The sequence below is a fragment of the Adiantum capillus-veneris genome, chromosome 5, assembly GCF_014529385.1.
Source record: "Adiantum capillus-veneris isolate H3 chromosome 5, ASM1452938v2, whole genome shotgun sequence".
NCBI classification, from domain to species: domain Eukaryota; kingdom Viridiplantae; phylum Streptophyta; class Polypodiopsida; order Polypodiales; family Pteridaceae; genus Adiantum; species Adiantum capillus-veneris.
Window position 1 is genome coordinate 76,088,131 of NC_140935.1, and position 18,725 is coordinate 76,106,855.

The window sequence follows — 18,725 nt, forward strand, 5'->3', positions numbered from 1 at the left end:
AGGGGCAAGGGCACTCCCCCGGGGTAGTTGTCTAGGGGAGGATGGTTTGACTTCCAGCTTCTTCTTGGAGTATTGGGACATGCTTGGTTTGGATCTTTGTAGCACCTACCAATACATTTTGCACACTGGAGAGATGCTTGACAACATGAGTGAGGGCTTGATATACCTTATTTCCAAGGAGGGTGGCTCCTTGGATGAGATTCGACAGTGGCGACCCATACCATTCTCAACTAGCCTACAAAATCTTAGCAAAGGCTTTGAGTTTGAGGACTCAGCCGCTACTTGAGAGCATTATACATGGGACCCAGATAGGTTTTGTCAAGGAGCCTAGTATCCTTGACAACATTTTCATCTTTTGAGAGGCGTCTACCCTCGTGCGTCTCCGAGGAGAGGTTTCGCAAAACTCCTCGATTTTGAGAAGGCTTACGACAAAGTTGACTGGAATTTCTTGGAGGGAACTCTTTGCAACATGGGATTCTCAGATGCTTGGATCAGAGGTGTGTCAACCCTCTACAGATGCACGCACAATTAGGTGCTCTTGGAAGGGGGAAGAGGGGAACGCTTCATGCTCATGCATTCGGTTAGACAGGGGTTTCCCTCTTGCCCCCTTCCTCTCTCTTCTATGATGAGGCAGCAGATTTTTGACTTCAGAGGAGGTTGGCTTGCATGGTTCAGAGCTCCCTATTAGGGAGACGAGCTACTTTACGCTGAGTTTGCTCACGACTCAGCCTTGTACTTGGAGGGCTAGGAGGCCAATTTGCACGGGTGTGAGCAGGCTCTTGAGGTGTTTTGTTGTGCATCAAGAGCATTGATCAACTGGAGGAAGACATTGGCTTTCTGGGTTGGTAGTGCTCCTATGCTTGATTGGTCGCTAGGTGAGGGCTTAAGGTGGATTTTCCTAGGGACTCCCTATACGCTATCTGGGTTGTCAAGTTGGCTTGGATTTGTCCCTAGAGCAGCAGACTTCCCCCCTCCTCCTGTCCATTAGGTGGAAACTGCTTCATTGGAGTTTGACACGGCTCTCTTTGGCGCGCAGAGTTGTAGTGGCAAACCAGGTGCAACTGATGTATCTTTGCGGTGATATCACTAACTTCCAAGGCGAACCGTAAAGATTGCCTAAGAGAAAGCTTGAAGAACGGGAAGGGATCTACGTGAATGTGATGGATGTTGCCATAGGGTCTAGTAAGCCCAATATCTGACCACATGAAGAGGGCCGCGAATCGTTGTAATGTGGGTGAGAAAATGCCAAATGCCCAAAACCGTTTATGAAAAACCATCACTGGAAAACGAAGCAGCATACAAGCCGATACGCGGTGTCAGGAGTTTTTTGGAGCAAGGGATTACGCATATGTACATATACATGCATGGTGCATCAAATAAAGAATTGCCCATTTTTCAGAGCCAGGTGGTTACATGGGGCCCACATGTGTACAGGTAGGACAGGGTGTACATAGTGCATCGATTTTCACTATTATCAGTACTAGTGTGTTTTTCCTACAATAAGGAGGAGTTGGTAGCGCGTAAAACTTCTCGAGGAAGCTATCCGCGGGCCGACGACATGAGGTAAGCAGGTGCGTCAGATGGCATCGAGTGGCGTCAGGAGGCCGAACGGGGTCAATATTTGCACGTGGAAGAATACGGACACAAACTGGTGTTTTCTTGTGAGAGTTACGCAGAAAGGTCATCATTAGGACCACTTTTTGGGGCCACTTCACGTTGTGGCGGGATGCATTATTGGAAAAATTTGAGTGCCAGGTGTGCGCATGGATGCAGCAGGGTGACAACTATGCACTGCGAGGTCAGTTTTTGCCCTGTTCGGGATCCGTTTGAGGTCATCTAAAAGGCCAAGGGTGCCCAACTAATAAAGCTAAGTGTGGGAACTGAAAAAACAGAGGGAAGACCAGAAAAAACGTGGAGAAGAGAGGAGGAACAGCCGCAGGTGTGTTTTTGGGGTTTTCGGAGCCTGTTTTGGCCGTAAACTGCTTATCCGAGGTCGGATTTGAGCACTTTGACATTGTAGAGTGGGGTTTTGGGCCGTTCCTGACGCGATGGCGCTGTCCATTTTGCCAAATTCCTCACTCTTTTTCTGCTGTTTTTTTGTGTAATCTTCTCCGGTGAGTGAAGCCTCTGCTTAACTTTGTGGTTGTATCTGGTGTATTTCCTCAATACTGTGTAAACTATTTGCCCCATTGGTGTTGGGCTGAGCTTCATGAGTCTAAACAAAAACAATTTGCCTCTTTTGAGCTGAATTGAGAGTGTGTGTGTGAGTGTGTATGTGTGAGTGTTGAGTGGGCAAGTGGGAAATCTCTCTCTTTTCACTTCGTCTGTGTGTTTCCTGGCTCGGCCAGGCTGGTTGTGGAAGCCGAGTGGTGCCCCATAATGTGTGTGTGTATCATCCCAAGAGTGTGTGTCGGGTCATTATAGAGGCGTTGTGTGTGTTTCCATCCCACTCACATTCTTTTGGCGCCCCCAAGGAGGATTTTCTTCGAGTACCTTCTGCTTCGAGCTTCAAGCTTCGAGATTCGGGATTATAGGTTACAGGTACAGGTACAAGTGATTCACACAGGTACAGGTAGCTGGAGTACAGTGATATACTAGCAGTGATGTCACTTGCAGTTGTTGTGGGTATGCATCACTTGGCGCCTATTTGAGCGCATTGTCTGCTGGATTGTACGTTACTTGTGGAAACTGCCATTGTATGCATTTGTGGAGCCATACTTGGTTGTATTTGGCAGTCCCAGCCATTTCTGAGACTTGGTCTAGAAGATAGTCATTTCTGAGACTTGACTATATGCGATTTGCATTAGCCTTCGTGTGAGGGTCGATAGCGTGAGGTTTTTATTGAGCTGGGGGATTCTCAAATGTAGAGATCCTTTCGGTGATACAGGTAGCTGGAGCACCCTTTTTGTGACCTCGCCATAGGCTATGTACTAGTGATTCCTAATTGATGCTCGGGTTCTATTGTTGGCAGTTTATGCATACATAGACAGTCTATATTTTGGGTTCACACTGCTCTACTTCTGGGGAAACTCTGCCAAAATTTTTTTAAGTTATGATGGCTGGTTTTTTGGTATTTTAAGCCATTTATGCTGTCATGTTGCTGAAATTTTGGCAAAATCAGAGGTTGAGTCAGGTGTGCCTTTTTGGGAGCTTCATGGTTGGCTTTAATGGATGATCAAAATGGCCCTCAGTTCACTCCTTTTCATTTAACTCAAAGAATTCAGATTAATGTTCATGTGTCCAGGAAGATCTTTTTCCAGCAGCGCATAGTCTTTATGTTTGGGCCAAGAAGATTGAGAGAGATCCTCGAATGTCCTTTGCCTGTTGTCATTCCGATGATTAACTATGAAAACTCATTTGATGTGCATGTGTTTGTCCTTATCTAAAGCTGAGCTCCATTGAAGTTTCTGGGGATTGGGTAGTGAAAAGTTTTGGGTTCTTGCATGTGTGTTCGAAGGGGTTCTCAAAGCATCATAATTTGGGTAGCCATGGCTTTCTCTTATCCGGAGTTTCATGGAAGAAGTGATGAAGATGTGGAAGAATTTTTCGAAAAGATGGAGGTTGCCTGCATTAGCAACCAGATTCATGACCCTACGCAAATGTTACGCCTTCTCCAAATTTGTTTGAAGAGTGATGCACGAGTTTGGTCTAAAGCATTTGAAGAGGAGTTGCGTGTGGCTGATCCACCTGTAAGGTTGAGTTGGGACAATCTACGACATGGGTTGGAAGTGGAGTTTGTGAAGATAAAAGATCCTGACAAAGTGTGGCAAGAAGTACAGGCTTTGGTGCAAAAGGAAGGTGAGCCAGTAGATGCGTACATACGTAAGTTTTCATTGGCATGGGAGCGAATGTGCAAGGCCTTAGCACCACAGGTACCCCCGCCTGACATGATGAAGAAGGACAGGTTCTTGGCTGGTCTTTGGGAGAATATACGTTGGAGAGTGGAGCTAAAGAAGCCTAGGACATATGAAGATGCACTAGAGGTATCAAGAAACAAAGAGTGGAAGTTGAGGAAAATGAGCCAGTTAGGGGTGGAGTCTTTGCCCATGAGGTCTGAATTTCAGCCTATAGAGTCTTTACAAGGTCGCATGTCAGGGGTTCATCACGAACCAGTGGTTCCTGTTACTACTCAAGTTATGTCAGCAGTGGTCACTACAGCAGTGCAAGATGATGGGCTAAGACAAGACATGAAGCAAATGGTAGATTTGATGAAGAATCTCAGCCTAAACATGCTAGGTCAAGTGGGAAATAATCGAGGTCGAGGGAGGTTTGCAAATCAGCCAGGAGGTGAAGAAAGGCCTAGGAATGGTGTTGGACAAAGCAATGGTAGGTTTTGGAGGCAGACGCCCACATGTTACAATTGTGGAGAGTTGGGTCACATCAGCCCGCAATGTGATAAGCCACCAAGAATGGGGGGAGACATGTATCCATTGCCAAGACAGGTGTTAACTAGGTCAAATGATTATGGCATCGAAATTAAGGGAGACGAAGGAACCAGTGGACTGACCCAGGAGGAAAAGGGAAAGACAAAAGTGCTAAGTGTAGTCACCTTGGAGAAGGCATCAAAGCTAGAGGATACATTAGTGATGCCTATTGGGAAGAGGACCACAGAGGATAAGGAAGGAAGAAGTGCCCCAGGTCCTAGTAAGAAGAAAGGAAAGAGTCATGAAGGCGAGGATGTCAAGGCCAAGAGGAAAAGGAGAGCTCGTCGAAAGTTTCATGTTTCAGATTTTCCACTAGGGGATGGGCAATCAAGCTATGACTTGAAGGAGGATCTGACGAGCAGGAAGGCAGATGTTACTTTTGGGCAGCTTATAGAGATGGTGCCTAAGCTAAAGCGACAGTGGAAGAGGATGGTTAACCCAATGGAGAAAGAGCCAGAGAGAGGTTCAGTGAAGGTGTTGGCAATGGACGAGCTACCAGACATTTGTCCAATAGTAGATGTGTGGCATAAAAGGAAAAATTTGGGACAAGGTTATGTGGATGGCGGAGCCCAAATATGCATCATAACATACTCATGTGTTCAGAAGATGGGTCTCACAGTGGCTGGGGTGTCTGGTTTTCGGATCAGATTGGCAAACCATCAAAAAGTAAAATGCTTGGGTGTTGTAAAGACCTTAGAGGTGGAGGCATATGATGCAAAGGCAGTGGCTGATTTTCATGTGATGCCAGCAGGGTTGGGAGCATATCCTATTATACTGGGCAGACCATGGTTACGTGCAGTGGGAGCTGTTCAAGATTGGCGACATGGTACGATTAGCCTCTATGGAAAGACAGGTACCAAGAAGCTTTATAATATGGACACAAGGAAACGATTAGAGGAGCTTTATGAAGATGAGGATGAGTCTAGTGATGAAGACTCTTCCACGGTGACAGATGAGGACAGTGATAGCACTACCAATAGTGATGAGGATGCTGATGTTGCATTTCTTTTGATGGACAAAGAAATCCAAGAGTTTGGTTTAGTTGCATTTGCGAATGAGGTTGAAGATGAAAGTGAAGGGCTTTATGAAGTGATTGAAGGGCTGATGCAAACCAAGGTTGAGTTGTCAAAGAAGCAGGAATTGATGACACAAATGATCAGTGGAGACCTCTCAACTATGGAGAAGGATATATATTTGCACATGCTGGCTAGTTTTCTTGATTTGTTGATTACTTCATATGAAGAGATCAGAGGGTTCAAGGGTGAAGAGATGCATATAGAGCTGAAAGAAGGTGCTAAGCCAGTGCGGCAAAGGCTAAGAAGGATGGGTCAAGAGCAAATGGAAGCCTTGCGAGAAGAGGTGGACAAGTTGTTGAAGGCAGGGTTCATAGTCCCTGTGGAGACCACAAAATGGGTGAGTCCAGTAGTAGTCAGTCCAAAGAAGGATGGGAAGTGGAGGATTTGTGTAGCTTTTAAACCCTTAAATGCAGCCACTAAGAAGAACCCATATCCTCTTCCATTCATTGATCAGATCTTGGATTCAGTGGCAGGTTATGAGAGGTACAGTGTGTGTGATGGTTTTTCAGGCTATTTTCAATTGAAGATTGCTCTTAAAGACCGCACAAAGACAACTTTCATTATGCCATGGGGTTGCTATTGCTACACAGTATTGCCATTTGGGTTGTCAAATGGACCTTCCTTCTATCAAGAGAGAGCAAATTGGGTATTGGAACCATTCATTGGTAGTTGTGTTAAAGCTTTCATGGATGACTTCTGTGTCTACAGCAGTAGGGTTGAACACCATGAGAAGCTGTAGATGGTATTGGCTCGATATGATGAATGTGGAGGACAACTAAATCCAAAGAAATGTCATGTAGCACAACCAAGGGTGAAGTTATTGGGCCATATGGTGTCAGAAAATGGCATTGAGGTTGATCCAGAAAAGGTTAACTCTATTATTCTTCTTCCATCACCTACGAGTACGAAGCAATTGGCAACTTTTATACACAAAATGAAGTACATGGCACGGTTTATTCCATTGTCTTCGCAGCTTCTTTATCCATTACAGCAAGTGGCAAAGCATGATCCATTGCAATGGGATGACAAGTGTGAAGAAGTGTTTCAAGAGGTGAAAGAGGTGTTAGGGGGGTTGTCAGCCATGCAGGCTCCTGATTGGGAGAAAGTATTTTATGTAAATCCATCAGTAGGGGATGATGCCATTGGAGCCATGCTATTGCAAAAGGGGAAGGGCAGCCATTATATGAGGCCAGTGTATTGTGCAAGTCGAGTGAAGTTGGTAGCGGAGAGAAAGTTCTTGGAAGTAGAGCTAGTGATGGCCAATGTAATATTTGCTTGTCGACGATTTCGTCATTACTTGCTACCACGACCTTTTGTTTTCTTGACGAGTTATGCCTTTTTGCCACAGTTAGTTAATGGTACTAACATGTCAAATGTGGTGAAGAAATGGGTAATTGAGCTGCAAGAGTTTGAGTTCTCTTTTCTAGTGGAAGACAGTACAAGGGCTACCCTAGCTGATTTGTTAACCTACAAGGAGAATCCCCTTATTGTTAAGGAAGAGGTGGTGAGAAAGGTAGTTGAAGAAGTGCCACAGATCAGCAATGCACATGTGTTGTTCTTTGATGGTTCATACAAAAAGAGCCACGATGCAGCTTCAGGGGGTATAGCAGTTTATGATCCAGAGGGGAAGCTAGTATGCAAGAGAGGGTTCAAATTGGATGCGCATAGTAACAATGAGGCTGAATATGCTACATTGGAAGCCGGATTACACATTTGTTTGAAGCATGGGGTTCGAAGGTTGAGCATAAAAGGTGATGCCTTGTTAGTGGTGAAGCAATTGCTGGGTGTGTGGAAGAGCAAGAACACCTCATTGAAGGAAATGTGCTTCAGAATTAAAGGCCTGTTAAAAAAGTTTGAAGCATGGAGCATCAGACACATTGAACGTGCTCTAAAGGGAGAGGCACATGAAGCAGCTCAAGGCATGATTGGGAAGCTATTCGTGTTGAGGACCACTTTACCTCTTTATCATGGCCGGGAAAGTTTGGCTCAAGAAGAGGAGTTTTTCCTAACAGGAATCATTCCAAAGGAGATTTAGAAGTCTAAGAAGTATGGTTTTGTGTGTAGAGCATACAGGTACAAATTGATTGGTGATGTCTTATACATGAAAGGGGCTGATCTCGTGTTGAGACGTGTACCTTGGCGGGAGGAGCTTTACAGAGTGTTGGAAGAGAATCATGAAGGCGCATGTGGTGGCCATTTTGCTCTAAAGATCACCTTGCATAAGATTTTGCAAGAGGGGTATGTATGGCCTAGTTTGCAGAAGGATGTTCATCATTGGTGTAGGTCTTGCAATAGGTGTCAAGCATTTGGGAAGAGAGTGTTGAAGCCAGAGCTACGAAAAACCATTATGGCGTTTGATGTGTTTGAAAAGTGGGGGATTGATGCAATAGGCCCGTTACCTATCACAAGCAGGGGCAAAAGCTATATTTTGACGGCAGTGGACTATCTTTCTAGATGGACAGAGGCTATAGCAGTAAAACAGATCACTGCAAAGGATGTGGCAAAATTTGTGTATGATGAAATATGTTGCAAGTTTGGGGTGCCATTAGAGCTACTTTCAGATAAGGGGCCAGGATTTAGAGCTAAACTGCTAGACTTCTTATGCACAAAGATGAAGATTAAGCAGCAGCATACCACTCCTTATTACCCGCAGTGTAATGGCTTAAATGAAAGATTCAATGGTGAGTTGGTACAAATTCTTTCTAAAGTGACAGAGCACCAAGGAAAGAATTGGGATTTGGAATTGCCTAGTGCATTATGGGCTTACCGTACTTCGGTGAAGACAGGTAGAGGGTTTACTCCATTTCATTTGGTGTATGGAAAGGAAGCACTATTGCCTGTGGAGGTAGAGTTGCCTGCGGTCAAGATGTTAGAGAAGTTGCTTGGGCCGCCTAGTGATGCATTCAAAGAGAGGCTCTTGCAGTTACAAGAGGTCCAATTGGATAGGATGAGCGCATTGGAGCATTATGGGCAGATGCAGGATAAGGCTTTGGCAAAGATAAATGAAAAGGTCAAAAGTAAGGGTATCAAGAAACATGACTTGGTTTTGCGCTACAATAGTAAGTTGGACAACACCTTCCAAAAGAAGTTTCAAATTAAGTGGGAAGGCCCTTTCAAGGTAGTGGAGTGTTTTTCAAATGGCACATATCAGCTGGCTAACCTAGATGGTGTTCTACATAAGTCAAGGGTAAATGGATTGCGTCTTAAATTGTATCATGCTAGATTGATAATGGTGGAGCAAGATGAGCTGTCTGTGGATAAAGCAGTGTTGGTGAGGGATGAGGAGACGTGTGATGCGGCGAGTCTCATATCTCTCTTTGCTGCTGTTGATCATGAATGATCTAGCAGGCTAGGGGATGGGCAAATTATGTCAGGAGTTTTTTGGAGCAAGGGATTGCACATATGTACATATACATGCATGGTGCATCAAATAAAGAATTGCCCATTTTTCAGAGCCAGGTGGTTACGTGGGGCCCACATGTGTACAGGTAGGACATGGTGTACATAGTGCATCGATTTTCACTATTATCAGTACTAGTGTGTTTTTCCTACAATAAGGAGGAGTTGGTAGCGCGTAAAACTTCTCGGGGAAGCTATCCGCGGGCCGACGACATGAGGTAAGCAGGTGCGTCAGATGGCATCGAGTGGCGTCAGGAGGCCGAACGGGGTCAATATTTGCACGTGGAAGAATACGGACACAAAGTGGTGTTTTCTTGTGAGAGTTATGCAGAAAGGTCATCATTAGGACCACTTTTTGGGGCCACTTCACGTTGTGGCGGGATGCATTATTGGGAAAATTTGAGTGCCAGGTGTGCGCATGGATGCAGCAGGGTGACAACTATGCACTGCGAAGTCAGTTTTTGCCCTGTTCGGGGTCCGTTTGAGGTCATCTAAAAGGCCAAGGGTGCCCAACTAATAAAGCTAAGTGTGGGAACTGAAAAAACAGAGAGAAGACCAAAAAAAACGTGGAGAAGAGAGGAGGAATAGCCGCAGGTGTGTTTTTGGGGTTTTCGGAGCCTGTTTTGGCCGTAAATTGCTCATCCGAGGTCGGATTTGAGCACTTTGACATTGTAGAGTGGGGTTTTGGGCCGTTCCGGACGCGATGGCGCTGTCGATTTTGCCAAATTCCTTACTCTTTTTTTGCTGTTTTTTTGTGTAATCTTCTCCGGTGAGTGAAGCCTATGCTTAACTTTGTGGTTGTATTTGGTGTATTTCCTCAATACTGTGTAAACTATTTGCCCCATTGGTGTTGGGTTGAGCTTCATTGAGTCTAAACAAAAACAATTTGCCTCTTTTGAGCGGAATTGAGAGTGTGTGTGTGAGTGTGTATGTGTGAGTGTTGAGTGGGCAAGTGGGAAATCTCTCTCTTCTCACTTCGTCTGTGTGTTTCCTGTCTCGGCCAGGCTAGTTGTGGAAGCCGAGTGGTGCCCCATAATGTGTGTGTGTATCATCCCAAGAGTGTGTGTTGGGTCATTAGGCGTTGTGTGTGTTTCCATCCCGCTCACAGCGGCAAAGGAAATCTTTAGCCCTACATGTATGTACATACTACATAGTGCCATGTCAGTGTCATTTATCAAGGTTACATAACCCACGCACATTGTATGAGATACATTTAATGTTTCTATGCATTAGGAATGATATTTACAAGAGGCAAAAAACATAGGAATCAAATAGAGGTGCCCATAGACATATCTCCATCCACTACATCCATACCATAACCCATCCTTTGAGTTAATGTAGGAAACGTGTCCTTAGGATTTGCATGGGGGGTGGAAGTCTCACCAAGAAGTACATCTTTGTAAGAATGCAACGCTTTTTCCTATGTATCAATCAACGTGCGATTGTCATTACAAGGAAGTTGCTTAAACGATACATTCTTATTAGCATTAATACGGGGAACATAATCACGAGAGGAGGGTGGGTGCGAATCTTCATTGTCTTTTTAGGCACCACCCATGAGTTAGCATCACTAGGCCCAACATTTTTGCCTTTTGCAACATTTCCATTCTCAGGATCAGCAGTCTGAGGTGTCTTGTTTTTTCCTTTTTCATCATTTTTTTTTCCCCCAAGAAAAAGATCCTTCTATTAGTTAATGAAATTGCCCATAGGGCTACAACCTCCTCTACAAGAGAGGGCTACAACAATCATGATGGAGAGACTCTGCCAATGAAAAAACAACATATGTACAACAAGGTAGGATCGGTACGTACGTACGGATCTGTACGGTACCGTACGTCCGTACCGTACGGTACCGTACTGTACCTTTTTTTTTTTTTTTGCCACAGTGCTGTGGGTAATATGTGGAAATAAACCCTATTGTGGCAGGAATTTTTGGTTTGCCCTTCTTTAGTCTTATCCCAACACCTAGTTTTGTAGACATTTCGATACAACTTGCATTTATAGAGCACACACGAACATCATTGCGGTGGTGAATATAGGAGGGCAAGCACGATCAGGAACTCGTATGAAAGCTTTGCCTTGGTTTATAGAATAGTGAACTAACATCCTTGGAGTGATACTTATGAATTTTTTATCAAGTATAGACCGTTTTGTAGGTTTTTGGAATTAAAAAGAAAAACCTACGAATTTTACGTACCTAACAACTCTATCCATTCGGTACTACGTACAGGTCGTAGCGAATACGTACCGTACCTTACGTACCTTACCACCTTGATGTACAATGAGGCTAAATTCAAGAGATGGGAGGAGGGAAAATCCACACAGGTGGACGGTAATGCAATCTGAGCACACCCTGGACCATGGTGAAAAAAGGCCCAGGACTCCAGAGTCGAAGGAAAGCCTCTCTGCGCTCGCGCATGCGGTCGGAACTGCCCTGGAGTCTCTCAAACTGTCCTTTGAGAGTATGGATCAGCTCTAGGCAAAGATCCCTAACAGTCTCTGCTGGTGGTACAGGACGAGCCTCGAAGATGCGGAAGCAGCTGACCCGCCAGATGAACCAGAGTGTCAGGCCCACTGACTCTCCACAAGACGGTCACAAACTGCACATGCGGCCGAGAGACCACTATGTACAAGCCAGCTCCCAACTGCTGTAGCTCTGTATGCAACCAGCCACTAGAAAAAAGTGACTCGTCTTGGCTGTCTGGAGTCCCACAACCTCTCCCAAAAAGCTGCCAAGAACTCAGCTGTGAGACCCTCCTCCTGCCAATGTGGTGCTCCAACAGGATGAGCCTCTCTCTGCGCTACCAGTATGTGACTTCCCAGCCGAATAGTGTACTGGAAAAAAGGGACACCTGGATGGTCTGCTGAGGAGAAGGGGTCCCTCCAAATCCACTCTCCAGGATCCCACTGTACTCGTGCCAGTGGACAACTCTCCCAAACCCACAGTCTCCAGTGGCCAGTCTCAAGAGTTGCTGGATCTGGAGCTATGACACAAGTCCTCCCATAGATGCCCACCACTCGGATCCTCTGAAAACAACACTGCCACCTGTGGAGCTTCTATTGCAACTCTGTGTAAACGTCCCTCACCCTTTAGCTCGAAAAAGAGGGAGGGTATAGTCTCTGAGCAAGCTCGAACTGAGATGAGAACCTCCAGTCGCGTGAAGGCTCCCATCCATCTGGGCGCTGTTGACTCGAGAGGTGTAAGCCACTCAGCTGGTACTGCCTCTGAGATGTCCTGACACATGCTCTGCACCCCTCTCATGCCCTGTAGCTGAATGCCGTGAAGCTCCTCTGACAAGCCTAAGAACTGTAACCAATAACCTAGAGAGCGTGCTGGACCCTCTGCGATGGGACCCCAGGAAACATGAGGCCGACTACCAACCAAGTGGCACTCTGTGAGTGCTAACCATGGGGTTCTAAACAAGGGGCTGTCTCAGGCGCTGCTCCGTCCAAGTAGGCTGACGTTGCTCCTGGCCTCGCCACAATTGCTCCTAGGATCGGAGTAGACTCACAGCGAAGCGGTCCTCCAGTCTCCTGCTCAAGCCAACTTTGCACATCTCTATGAAAATCCATTGAGTCGAGGGTCGCCATGGGCCTCCAGCCTGAGGCACCCTAGCACTAAGGCGCTGAAGCCAGAACTCCTACAAGGGCTCCTCACCTGGAAGAAGTCCTCTGACGATGAACTTCCCAAGAAGCGCTCTACTGTGCTGTGCTGGGTCTATGATCCCCAATCCTCCCTGAGAACAAGGAAGAGTGATGACCTGCCATGCCACTTTGGCCCGGGCTATCTGAGTGTCATGCCTTGGCCAAAGGAAGTTCCTGATCAGCCTCTGTACCTGGCTAATACAAGAACTCAAGAAGATCCAACAAGAAGTGATGTACCACATAGTAGCCAACAACACCTGGTTGGGCCACTACAATCCTGCCTGCCAAAGAAAGTCGTGCGGAGCTGCAATGTAACAACTTCCTCCTGATAGACAGGAGGAGAGGAGTACTTTGCTGCTCAGGAGACAAGTCCAAACCAACCTGACAGCCCAAGTACCGAACTGCAGTCCCTAGGGAAATCCACCTGAAACCCTCACCTGGCATCCAATCGGGCATAGGAGCACCACCAACTGAGAAAGCCACTGTCTTTCTCCAGTTGATCAGTGCGCCAGATGCACAACAGAAAGTCTCAAGAGCCTGCTCACACCTTTGTAGGTTGGCCTCCTGGCCCACCAAGTACAAGGCTAAGTCGTCTGCAAACTCAGCGTCCAGTAGCTCATCACCCCGAATAGGGAGCGCTAAGCCATGTAAACCAACCTGCTGTGAAACCAAAAACCTGCTCATCGCCTCAGCATAGAACAGAAAGAGAAAGGGGGCAAGAGGGCAGCCCTGTCTGACTGAATGTGTGAGCATGAAATGATCACCTCTACCTCCTGCTAAAAGCACCTCACTGTGTGCCCGTCTGTCCAAAGCTGACACCCCTCTGATCCAAGCATCTAAGAAGCCCATCCTACGTAGAATGCCCTCCAAAACATCCCAGTCAACTCTATCGTAGGCCTTCTCAAAATCGAGAAGAAGAATCACCAAATCCTCACGACGGAGCCGCGCGAGGGTAGAAGCCTCCCAAAAAGTGAAGATGTTGTCAAGGATACTATGCTCCTTGACAAAACCTGTTTGAGTCCCATGTATAAGGCTCTCTAGAAGTGGCTGCATCCTCAAACTCAGAGCCTTGGCAAGAATTTTGTAGGCTGAGTTGAGGATGGTGATGGGACGCCATTGTTGAATCTCATCCAAGGAGCCACCCTCCTTGGGAATGAGGTGGATCAGGCCCTCACTCATGCTGTCAGGCATCTCACTTGTGTGCAGGATGTACTAAAAAGCACTACAAAGATCTGAGCCAAGCAAGTCTTAGTACTCCAAGAAAAAGCTGGGAGTCAAGCCATCCTCACCTAGACAGCTACCACGGGGGAGTGCACTAAGAGCTGTGAGCTGTAGAGGCAGCTCAAGCCTTTGACGCATCTGCTCTGTCACAAGACAAGGCATCTGTGTCCACACTTGCTCTTTGCATGCATCCTGACGCTCTCACTGGGGCTCTGCAGACATAAATCACGGTAGAAGTCAGTAGCAACTGCACGCATGTCCTCTGGCTCTGAAGCAACTGACCCGTCGGGCCTCCTCAACTGACTGACCTTGGCATATGCCGAGGTTCCACTGCCTCAAAGAAAGCGCCCGTCACTCTGTCACCCACCTGGGTCTACTTAGATGCCTATCGATGGAAAGCAAACTCATGGCGCCTCTTCTTTGTGCTGAAGAGCTCTTGGCAAGCCTGCTATAACTGCTGCTTCAACCAAGGACTGTCTGGATGCTGCTCCTGCATCTTCTGTAAGGAAGCAACGCCCCGTCGGAGGCGCTGCTCCTCTCTCGTTGCAACTAGGCGAGCCGAAGACTCCTAAAGAAAGAGCCGACTAAGCTGAGCAAGTCCTGAGGCCACTCTATCAGCAGGAGAATCATGTAAGTCTAAGCTCTCTGTCCAAAGAGCCTCCACTCGCTCTCTGAGCGCAGAGTCGAGCAAGACCCTCTCTGGGATGCGTAGCATTGTGCTCCCCCTCCTCTGCTTATCAGTCACTATGAGGATCACTGGTGCATGGTCCGAAAAGGAAGTCCAAGCCAAAATGCCAACAGTCCCACCCAAGTCATAGAAGTGATCACTAGTGTAGAAGCAATCTATCGGAGATAGATTTACTCCTCCCACTCGACAGTCCGAACAAGAGAAGGCGAGGCTGTTAGGTGGCCTCACAAAGCTAGAATGCTGCCACACATGCTGCCTCACAAAGCTAGAAATCCGCAGTCACGCAGTCATACATAACCTCTCCGAAGCTGCCAACTCATCTCCATGCACAGTAGTATGGCTACCTCCAACCCTCTCAGCTGGGTCCTCCAACATGTTGAAGTCTCCCCCAATGCACCATTGCTCTGCCCGTGCGGCGGAGACTCTGGAATATGAGCCCAAAACTCTGCACGTGCGATTGCCACATTGGGCGCATAGATGTTCAGGAAGCCCATCACGCAACCCTGAACGTGCATAGTAATCCACTGAGCCTTGCCTGGCACAATAATCTCCTTGCCCACAATGGCTTGCTGCAAAGAGTCCGCAATGGTCATACATACCCCACCCTAGATGCCTCTAGGTCCAAAAGCAGTTGAACAAAAAGTCTCATAGCGACCACGGCTCTCACAAAGATGATGCTCCTGCAGCATAAGAATGTCAATCTTACCACCCACAAGGCATCTCTGCAGCTCCTGACGCAGTAGACCCCTCTGACTTTGAAACTGGGGCTCTCCTAATCCCTGCACATTCCATGAAATGATCCTCATGGAGTCAGTGAGAGAAAACAGATGCTGCGACAACAACCACCCTTGCAATCTTTGAGCCCGGTTTGGATGGGGAGTAATCCGCATCCGAACGACCTCTAGACAAGCGCGCAAGAAGTGACTGTCCCGCCTAGGCCCAAGCCGAGCTTGCAGCCCGAAGGGCTACATCCTCTATCCAAGAATCCTCATGCACAAAAACATAACACGGAGGGCACTGAGTGTCAGCAAACAAATGCACCACATTGTGCCTGCAACCCACTACATCTTAAGGTGTCACGCTGAACTTGGCAAGAGCCGAAAGTGTCTGCACCAAATTTGTCACTGCTAAGTCCCCTGTGTGGTGTGAGAACTTAGTAGCCTGGGTCTGGAGCCAGTCAAGGACTGTGTGCTTGGTCCACTCTATGATATCCCTACCACATAACGGAAAGGAGAAACCTACCGCTGTGTCCAGGGCCTCACCGCCTCTAGCTGCAAGAAAGAGGATGTTGACTCGAAAGCTGGCCTCCTCCAAGTCGGGAGAGGAATCACCCAAAAACTGATTGAAGCTGTAGTCGAAGAAATCCCAACGTTTGTGAATGTTGAAGCTGGTCAGACCTCTGGGGACCGCTGCAAAGGGAGAAGTGAGCACCAAAAAGGGAGGCCTCAGGTGGGGCTGTCCCTCTCGAGCCACACGGCTCGTAACGAAAGCACTACCAAGAGAACGCCTTGCGGCAGAAGCGTGTCTAGTACCCTGCGTCTAAGGAGGAGTGGCGGAAGGGTTGGGAGACGAGGCTGTGGGCCCCATCAGGGATAGAGGAGGGGCAGGGGGCGAAGGTGGAGGTGGGGGGGGGGGGGAGAAGGGAGGCGGAACGCCAGCGGCTGAGGGAGGAGGAGGCGGTGGTGGAGGAACAGAAGTGGAGGGGGCCTCCTTAGGCAGGTCCTGTTGAAGGGGGTCAAAACGGTTCCCAGTCGGAACCCAGTACTGCTGAGCTGCAAAAGGTCAGCACCAGGAGGAGCAGTGGGTGAGCTCTCCCCTGACGGCGGCGGCCAGGCACCTACTGCCTACCATCAGCTGGCTGCTCACTGGTCTCTTTCAAATACCAGCCTGCGCATCTTGTGTATCTGGCTGCTTGGCATGCTCAGGCTTGGGAGGCTGTGCATGCGCTGTGGGTTGAGGTCTCTTGCGAGGACATGCCTTTGCCATATGGCCCATCTGCCTGCATATGAAACACTGGTTCAGGAGACCCGAATACTCCACACTATGTCTGATCCATCCCCCACTTACCCTAGGCAACAATACCACCTTGGGGAGGGAGTGTGTGTCACGAACGAGAACCCGCACAATAGGTAGAACTGCGGTCTTGGCCACAACTGAAGCTGCCGTGCATGGAGACTCCAGAACTGTCCCGAACATGGAACCAATCCTAGGTAGGAGGCGATGGTACTCTCGCCTCAGGCCTGGGAAACAGACCGAAATCGGTAAGTTTGCCTCCTCCTCGAGCACGTCTGTAGTAGGGTCAAAACCGTGATGCCAACGTCGGAAGTAAGCTCGAGCTGCTTTGGTGCCGAGTGGACTCATCGAAATCACCTTGGTCGTCATATCTGCAGACTCGAACTCGACCTGGTAGTACCCTCTCTCGAGGATCTGGACATCGGTGATCTTTCTCACATCGGAGAGAAGACGAGCTTGTAGTAAGTCCCGAACCTCGCCTCGACTGGACCGAGTGCCAATGATCTTACAGATAACTGAAGTGGCTTGCAAGCGTTCCACTTCGGCCATCAAGCTTGCTTGCTCTTTTGGCGAAAGAGCAAGTCGAAGGGTCGGCTCCACGGTGTCGGGCGAGGGGGCTTCAGTGGAGTCCCTTTGAGGTGGAGCAGGAGCCGCCATTTTGTGTCTGCTGCTGAAGAAAGGACGAGGCGGATGATGTCAGCGAAGAGATAGCAGCCGTAGGCCAAACCAAGCAGAGCTAAGTAGGGCCGAAGCTGCTTATCTACAAAGGCAAGGTGAAGAACAAGTAGGAGAAAAGAGAGCGAGGCTAAACCGAGGCCCGGGGGGGTTTTGAGTACGAAGTGCAGGGCTGAAGGGGACGGGCTCTGGCAGTGGGTGGAGGGCTGCGCACAGCAGGTGGGAAGCTCGTAGGACACGTTGGGCAGAGATGGGGGTGGGGACTAGCGGGCGGGCTGCGCACAACTTGAGGTGGGACAGTGCGCGCAGGACAAGCAGGGAGGTAGCGGTAGCGGGAGGGCTTGGGGGGGCGGGGTGGGGCAGAAGCGCGAGGGCGATGGAGAGCAACAGCAGCAGCGAACTTCAAGCTCTCCTTTTTCATCATTGGGAACCACCTTAACAGTAAAAACTTCATTCTGCTTAGGTTTACCAATAGATTTGCCTATTGGGATAGGGGTAGACGAAGGAACTGCCGAAAGCGGGGGTTGGAAGGCTGACTCTGGACATTCAGATTGCATATGACCGAATTTACCACATTGAAAGCAGAAATTTGCAAATTTGCCCCATTTAAGTTTAAAAGGATTCTTGCCCACCCATGGGTCTCCTGAATCAACCATAATTCCTTCGGGGGTTTGTTTGTCACTATCCGAAACAATGCAAAACGTGTTGGTGTTAGAATCTAATTTCGGTGGGCAAATCACCTTACTGAGCTGTGCAGCCAACAACGGTAGGAAATGTCTCCATGTGCGGGGGAAATCAACAATTTCCACCCGCACCGGGCATTTTTGGCGAATAAGACTTTGATAATCTTTAGTGAGTGCCCATGGTAGAACACGAGTCATTTGCGTACCAAAGAAGAGGGGAGACATCTCCAACAAAAGATTCTCGGCTTGAGTATATGCCAATAAAACTTCATAGAAACCACGAGCAACAAAGTAAACGCCACGGACAGCCTGCCGTTTAAGAAGGAAATCAATCCATTGTTCGACATCCTGTGTAGTAGGCATTTTGGCCGGGAAAAACAAGATAACTGCATTCATGGCATACAGCGCAACTGGGTCTATAAGGTCCTGCACGGGAATCCACACCTCAAGAATCCACACCTCAAGACCAGGTGCCTGACCATTCCAAGCTTTTCGGGCCTTTTCGAAGTCCTTGTACAAACAAGATTTGATTTCAGAGGCGGCCTCCGAAGAATTATCCATAGCTTTCCGATACACACAGAAACTATGACATGCAACAACAAAACCACAGCTAAAGGAGAAAGCCTATCGGGACGCACATTGCAAAGAACTAAGCTTTGTATCTGCTTTGAACTATGTACAGAAACCCCAGAATTATATACATGACCCACAGAGAGCATACATCGTTAATCCAACACTGCATTGATAACCTCTGCTGAGATGGGAATCGAAGACTAGCACAAGGACACCTTTGCATGCAGAGGTGGGTCACTCTGAAGTCTGCTCCCCAAACAGCCACTGAGTTGAGCCGAAACTGCTGAGGACAGGATTACAGCAAGCCCAGGGGATTCACGCGAGCGAG

General features: G+C 47.9%; 1 protein-coding gene across 1 annotated transcript in view; it reads left to right on the forward strand.

Annotated features, from left to right (window-relative positions):
- LOC147457550 (metal transporter Nramp1-like) overlaps nucleotides 1-18,725 on the forward strand; it is a 106,748-nt gene that overhangs the window by 69,354 nt on the left and 18,669 nt on the right. The gene's annotated exons all lie outside the window — the stretch shown is intronic.